Source organism: Rutidosis leptorrhynchoides, chromosome 5 (assembly GCF_046630445.1).
Source record: "Rutidosis leptorrhynchoides isolate AG116_Rl617_1_P2 chromosome 5, CSIRO_AGI_Rlap_v1, whole genome shotgun sequence".
In the NCBI taxonomy this organism is placed as follows: Eukaryota; Viridiplantae; Streptophyta; class Magnoliopsida; order Asterales; family Asteraceae; genus Rutidosis; species Rutidosis leptorrhynchoides.
Genome location: NC_092337.1, coordinates 141,372,868 through 141,380,455, shown reverse-complemented (window position 1 = coordinate 141,380,455; position 7,588 = coordinate 141,372,868). Strand labels below are relative to the sequence as shown.

The following is a 7,588-nucleotide window of genomic DNA, read 5'->3' as shown; positions in this document are numbered from 1 at the left end:
ATTGTAAATCTCTACTTTAAATTAACGAACTATCATTCAGTTAAAAAAATATAAAGCCCATTAATAGCCCATAGTCCAATTTCCACAAGTGTCGGTCTTTTGTCCAAACCCCAATTATGGTCCAAAGCCCAATAACCCCGTCTTAATATTTAGTCCAACATCACGATTACTTCGGCTTAAATAAACATAATAATAACTTAGCTGCGAGACATTAATGTAAAAAGGTTGAACATAACTTACAATGAGTATTAATCGCGTAGTTTTACACGGACAGAGTTCCGACTTTAAGACCCGCAAAACATTTCTTATAATAACCCAATTATTATTAATCTTAAATTAAACTTAATATTATAAATATAATTATAAATTACAAAGAAAGAAAGAAAGAGTGTGAAGTGGTGGTGTGAAACTCGTCCTAAAAATGCTGAATTTATAGACTTGGCCAGGATTCTGAAGTCATGCGATCGCGTGGGATTTGCTCCTCCAGGCCATGCGATCGCATGGCCAGCTGGATAAGGATATTTTATTTTGCAAAACGTGGTCTGCTCGATTAAATTAATATATAATATAATATATATAATTATATATATATTATATTATATTCTTGTGCATAGTTGACTTGTAATTTTAGCTCCGTTGACTCGCGCGTTGATGCTCAGTTCATGTCTTGGTTTCGGATTTTTGAACGTCCTTTCGTACGCGAAGATATCTTGTACTTTGCGTTCTGCGGCTTGTACTCTTGTAAATTTTAGACGTTTCTTATCAATAAATGGAACCACTTGGATTGTATCTTGTACATTTGAGCTTTTGGTCATTTGCGTCTTCAAATCATCATTTTCATCTTCAGTCTTCGTACTTATTTATTTAAACGATTATTACATAAAAATAGAAAAATAGTAACTAAAAGCTTTACATATTGGAAGGATATTGATACTAAATATATGTTCATTTAGAGTACTATCAAATATCCCCACACTTGAACGTTGCTTGTCCTCAAGTAATACGGAACTTGAAATTAAATCACACTTCACTCGAATTACTTTTTTATTCTCACACTTTATACATCAGTGATTTTGATACGGCGGTATAAACAATGATAGTAACGATGTGGTTTACAGTCCCACATGACTATGAAAATTTAGATCCTTTAAGGAAATTAGATCTTTATGAAAACATTTGATCTTTTGAAAATTCAATTTAGCTTTTACCCTAGATAAGTTTTTCAGAATAACCCTTCACCGGTGTTTGCAAATTAGCTTTGTGGGTTTCAGATTTTAAAATTTTAGCTCAAAACTTGCGGTTTTGTGTCACCCACTTGCTAACCTTGTATTAGGAAAGCAACACGTCTAGTATACTTGCTCCGTATATTAACTTTCGGTAAACTACCGTCCGGTTGTAAAGGAAAGCGATGAACAAGCAACTGTTAAGGCAATGTCTAATGACATGCAGATGTTCATGGTCCACAACGTGTCGGATGCAATTACTATCCTTTGTAGGAGAAATAGTAAAGATCACCCTATAATTTTTCGGTCTGGCACAAGGTCCTGTCTTCGACCATGCTATGCAACCACCGTTCTTACGGTTGACACCCGATTTGGTTTAGGTGACCTGATGAATTCTCAGGATTTTACGTTCATTGGTAATGAACTCATTGAAAATAGATTTTCAGAAAACAAATCGGTTTTAATTTTGATCAAAATATTTTCTCGTTCAAGCTCGAGTTTAGATATCATTGAATTCCATGAGTTTGTAATTCTCAATCTTTAATTTCAATCTCAAGGATTGAGTAATATCAGGCTTAAAAGCTGATTTTTAATCTTTAAGGAGATTATCCTTTATGGGGGTCTGATTCATTAGTCTTATCAAGCTAATTTGCACGGCGCCCTCCCCATTTTACGAGACAGATCCTCTCATGGTTAGGATAAGTCTGACCACATTGCGACCCTGTTTGATGCTGAAGTCCGTGAATTTCCTGCTGATTTTAGAGATGACTTTTCTAGATTTTTCGTCAACCTACAGCTGGTCTGGACGACAACTTCCTGACCTAAATCAAGAAGCGCGTGTCTTTTTAGGAAGACTTTACTTCCTTCATTTCTTTTTTCAAAAGACTTTACTTCCTTTTAAATCAAGTGACACATTTCTTTCAAATATATTATAAGAAATCGGGTAAAACTGATTAAAATCGTTCAAAACAAAAGTACCTTCAATTATTTGTACAAAAATATGTGATATGTGATTTAAATAACTTAGTAAATTCTTCCCACACTTAGGTTTTATTTATTTCTTTCTTTGCCATTTTATTCTCCTTTATTCCATTTTTAATGAATTCTAACGTTTTGGGTTGTTTTTCAATTTATGTCCTTTCTGAGGCAATAATAATTTTGGTATTAATACCTAGTTTTATTGTTCATAAATATGTATAAACAAGATTTTGAGTTCATTTAGTTGAAAAATTTTCAAAATTTTACTAGAAGTGGGTAGTCAGTATTTAAGACTAGGGATGTTCTTTATTATCAGAGAGCACTAGATTCTAATACAACTACTGCTTTACTAGTAAAATTTAACGGTGGCTATTAAACCAAGTGTATAAGTCAAATGTTTAAAACCCAAAAGAATTTAATCCCTTCCCACACTTAAGATCTTGCAATGCCCTCATTTGCAAGAAATCAGACTATAATTATAAATTCATGAGGGTGATTAGTGTAGAAAAGTGACTAAAAATACCCAGTTTGTAATTACGAAGCTCGTTGAATGATAGATGGTGCGCCTCATTGTTCATTCCTTTTGTTGTAATTTCACATATGTTTTGCTTTTTATCGTCAAAATAAGTAGCTTTTGCTGAACTTAATGCCAGTCTTTGAAAGTGCGCTGTTTTACCATGTTTTGTACATAAGATAAACTACAAACATATATATACATAATATTTTTATTATTTTTTTTATAAAACCTGTATTTATTAAAACAATTTGAATGAATAATTTTTTAAAAATTTTGTTTCCTTTTACTTTAGGTAGTTTCGGTATGTTTACCTAGTCCGTCCCTCGACAAAATTTAAAATTTTTTGTTTTTAAAGCGATTGTTTTAAAAGCAAAGATTTTTGGGTTTTTTAATTTTTTTTGTATACTTTAGATCAATAATATTAAAAATAATTATAACAAAATTTTTCACCCCGCCCTCGGGTAAAGCAATTTCAGTTCCATGACCTAGTCTTTAACTTACGACGAATTTTAGGAATCATTTTTTTTTTAAACTTAATGAAATAAAGTAAATTTTGTTTTTAAATTCACACAAAACTTAAATTTAAAATGCATATTAATTTTATACAAAACCTACAAAACAAAAATTCAGAATTGGGGGAGAAAACTAGTTCTTTAGTGTCTGCTAGCGGAAAAGACCAATCGGATTCTATTCTTAGAACTACACGAGAACAGAACATCTAATTCTAGACAGCATTTTCTTTTTAGAACATTTGAATCTCCCTACAATTAGGTAGGTGTGGTGTCGAAATTGTGATTAACTTCATCGTTAATTTCTCTTGGACCATAATCAACTTGCATATATGTGACTTTTGCTTTAAGCCATTGGTCGGATTCCTGTGTAATATCCACAAATTCAACTAGTTTCGCCTTTTCTTTAGGCGAAAGATTGGATACTAACCGGTTACATAACTTAAAGTTCCCCTTGGTTCTAGCATCGCGAATCCGTTTAATAAGTTTCTTCATTGAACTGTTAATAACAACTTCATTTAATTTCGTATCAATAACGGGGTTCTTTGTTATCAGGTCATCATTAGGTGCTACTTCATCTTCCCCACACTTAGGCGTTTTATTATTGTTAAGCACTACCGTTAGAGTTGGTAAAACAATATGCTTCTCATCGATCGTTTTTATTGGTTCAACAGTTTTGGTTGGTGGAGATTTAGACTTTCGACTCATAAAGGTGATCGATTTGTCACCATCACTAAGTGTCGTTCTACCCTCTCTTACATAAATGAACGCCTAGGTGGACGCTAAGAATGGTCAACCTAAAATTAGAGGAATGATTGAGTCCTCTTCTATGTCAATGACCATAAATTCGACTAGAAAGGTTAAATTACCCACTTGAACGGGTAGGTTGTCAGCGATTCCAACTGGGTGCCTAATGGTTTGATCAAAGAGTCGAACACTCATTTTTATTGGACTTAACTCACCTACTCTTAATCTCTTATATAATGAAAGGGGCATAACACTCACACTCGCACCTAAATCTGCTAGTGCATCATACATGACACAATCACTAAGTAGACAAGGAACAATAAATTCACCCGGATCACCCAACCTGGGTGGAAGTTTTGGTGGAACTGTCTTCACCGGGTTTACTTCTACGATTTTTGTTTCTTGCACTTTCTTATTCTTCTTTTTTTTCCAGAGGTATCACAAACTTTATTACCTATTACTTGCTCATACTCAACTCCTTTTCTTGGAAACGGGATGGGTGGTCTATATGGTACAACTACTGGATTTACATACTCGGGTGGTGGTGGTGGTGGTGGTGTAACTTCTTCATTGTTACTCACATCTAAAACCTTCCCATCTTCTTGTGCTAGTTTTTCAGAATTTGTTGACACCATATTAACACTTTCAATTCGAGGATTTACTTCAGTATTACTCGGTAGCTTTCCTTGTTCCCTCTCACTCATCATGCTAGCAAGAGTACCTACGTGTTTTTCTAGATTCAGAATGGAAGCTTGTTGAGTTCTTAATGACTGATCAAACCTCTCATTTGTTTGGGTTTGAGATATAATAAATTGTGTTTGAGATTCCATTAGCTTTGCCATCATTTCTTCCAGATTTGGCTTTTTCTCTTCGGTTTGTTGTAGTGGTTTATACAAACCAGGTCTTTGTTGATTGAAAGTGTTGTTTTGAGTTGGTTGGTTATTCGGACCTTGTTGGTTGTACGAGTTATTGTTTGGCCCATTTGGATTGTAAAGAATGTTTTGATTTCGATTAAAGTTTGGCCTTGGCTGTTGATAATTATTCTGATAATTATTTCCCGGGCTTTGGTTCATGTAGGAAACATTCTCACGTTGTTCCATCGTTTGCTCAATGTGACAATCTTTCGTTAAGTATGGTCCACCGCATTGCTCACAACTGATTCGTATTGCGTGAATATCTTTAGTCATCTTTTCCATTCGTCTCTCGAAAGCATCTATTTTTGCAGAAACGGAATCAAAGTCATGACTAGAATCGGCTCTAGCCGCTTTAAATGAACGAAAAATATCTTTTTCCTGGTGCCACTCATGCGAGTGGGAGGCTGTGTTATCAATAATTTTGTGAGCTTCGGTTGCGGTTTTCTTCATAATGGAACCACCAGCTGCTGTGTCGATGTCTTTTCGTGTAGCAACGTTAACACCTTGGTAGAATATTTGTACTATTTGATAAGTGTCTAAACCGTGTTGAGGACATCCTCTCAACAACTTTCCGAATCTTTTCCACGCCTCATATAATGTTTCATTTGGCTTTTGCGCGAACATAACAATTTCTCATTGAAGTCTTATGGCTTTAGATGCCAGAAAGAATCTTTTAAGAAATTTTTCAACTAAAACATCCCATGTATCAATCGCTCCTTCAGGTAACGATTCTAACCAATCTTTGGCTTCTCCCTTTAAAGTTCAGGGAAACAATATGAGATATATCTGTTCATCCTCAACTTCTCTGATTTTGAATAGAGTACAAATCCTATTAAAGGTTCGAAGATGTTCATTTGGATCTTCTTTTGGCGTACCACTATATTGACATTGATTAGTTACCATGTGTAGGATTTGTCCTTTGATTTCATAATCTAGCGCATTAATGTCTGGTTGAGTAATTGCATGACCTTGGCCAGTGCGTGTAGCTCTCATTCGATCTTCCATACTTAGAGGTTCCTGATTTTCCATGATTGAAATTGTTGAATCTGAATCACTAGAGGATTCTGATTTAATTTTTTCTTCCTCAACAACCTCTGGTTGAATGATTTGTGATTCAGGAGGAATGATTAGTGGTTCAGGATCTCTGAATTGTCCTTGAATATCCTCCGGGTTCTCAATTGTGAGGTCGGGTTCAAAGAATGGATTATCGGAAATTTGAATTGGAGTACTCGTTCGACTAGATGATGATTCTAAAGAAAAATCAACGGCGACGATATTGGCTAGATGTCTTGATCGAGTTACAGGTGGTGAACGTATGAAAGGTGGTGCACGTTTTGCTCGGTGCATTCACTGAATATCCTATTAGAAATTATATAAGTTATCAAATTAATAGACTTTTCTGCTTTTGCCCACATTTCGAATAGCCAAAAGATGCAGCAGGGAGCCAGGATCCTTTAAGTCGAAAAATCCACAACTCAGCCACTAACAAATCCAACTATTACTACGAAGCAGAAAATTTTGGATGTCTATCAATTTAACCGCTTAAAATAATTTTTCCGTCGAAGTTTAAAGAAAATAAAGAAAATTTTATGTCCTAAAAACTAGAGCGTAGAAATGAGAAAGAAAAAACGCGTCGAAAAACAAAAGGTCGAAAAACAAGCGTCGAAAAACAAAAGGTCGAAAAATAATAAAAAGAAAGTAAAGCGTCGAAACTTAAAAGTCTAAAAACTAAATATTAAAATTTGCGTCTAAAGGTATTAAAGCTTAAAGGAATTCTATATCTAAAACAGCAATAACTTAAAAAGGCACTAAAACCTATTAAATATTAAAGCGATAAGTGACGTCGTAAAATTCTAAAGCGCCTAAATCTTAATCTAAAGAAAAAACACTTAAGGGATTTTACGACAAAGCCTAAAAATCTAGAAATATAAAAGTAACTACGACAAAATACTAAACTTAAAACTATATACGAACGATAAATATACAAATTATGAATTAAACGAATAAAGATACAAAGGTTAAAAATAAAACTAATGTTATAAAAATACAATTTTTATAAAAATATTATTTTTATATTATTTATATAAAAGTATTAATCTAATTATTTAATCACAAAAACTTAATATTATTATTTATGGTAAAACTTAAAAGAAATATATAATAACTAAACCCTAATTAATAATAATAATTAAATCTAACCCTAAAGATTAAATAATATAAATAATTAATAACCCTAATCGTATTTAATGTCCGAGGTCACGTCTGTCAAATTACCTCATGCGATCGCATGGGGATATAGTTTTGGTCTCATGCGGTCGCATGCACATGTAATCCAGTAATATTTGGGGCTTTTAGCAGGTTCGACCCAATTTAATTATATATATATATTATTTTTTATTTTTTTTAAATAATAGAAAATATTTATAGAATATTTATATAAAATATAACAAACTTATATTTTGAAATTTTAAAAATAAAATTACTTTTTAATTTTATAAATAAAGTCTTATATATATATATATATATATATATATATATATATATATATATATATATATATATATATATATATATATATATATATTATCTTTCTTTTTAAAATTTTTTTAACACTTATACAAAATATTTTTACGAAATAAGAAATAATATATTTTTACAAAAATATAGTTATAATAAATATAGCGTAAAAATATAGCGTTT

General features: G+C 32.6%; 1 non-coding gene across 1 annotated transcript; it reads left to right on the top strand.

Moving 5' to 3' along the window:
* Nucleotides 1-5,426: 5,426 nt before the first annotated feature.
* Nucleotides 5,427-5,533, top strand: LOC139851074 (small nucleolar RNA R71). The gene has a single exon (XR_011760437.1). It is a non-coding gene; the product is annotated as a small nucleolar RNA R71 (small nucleolar RNA).
* The last annotated feature ends 2,055 nt before the right edge of the window (nt 5,534-7,588 follow it).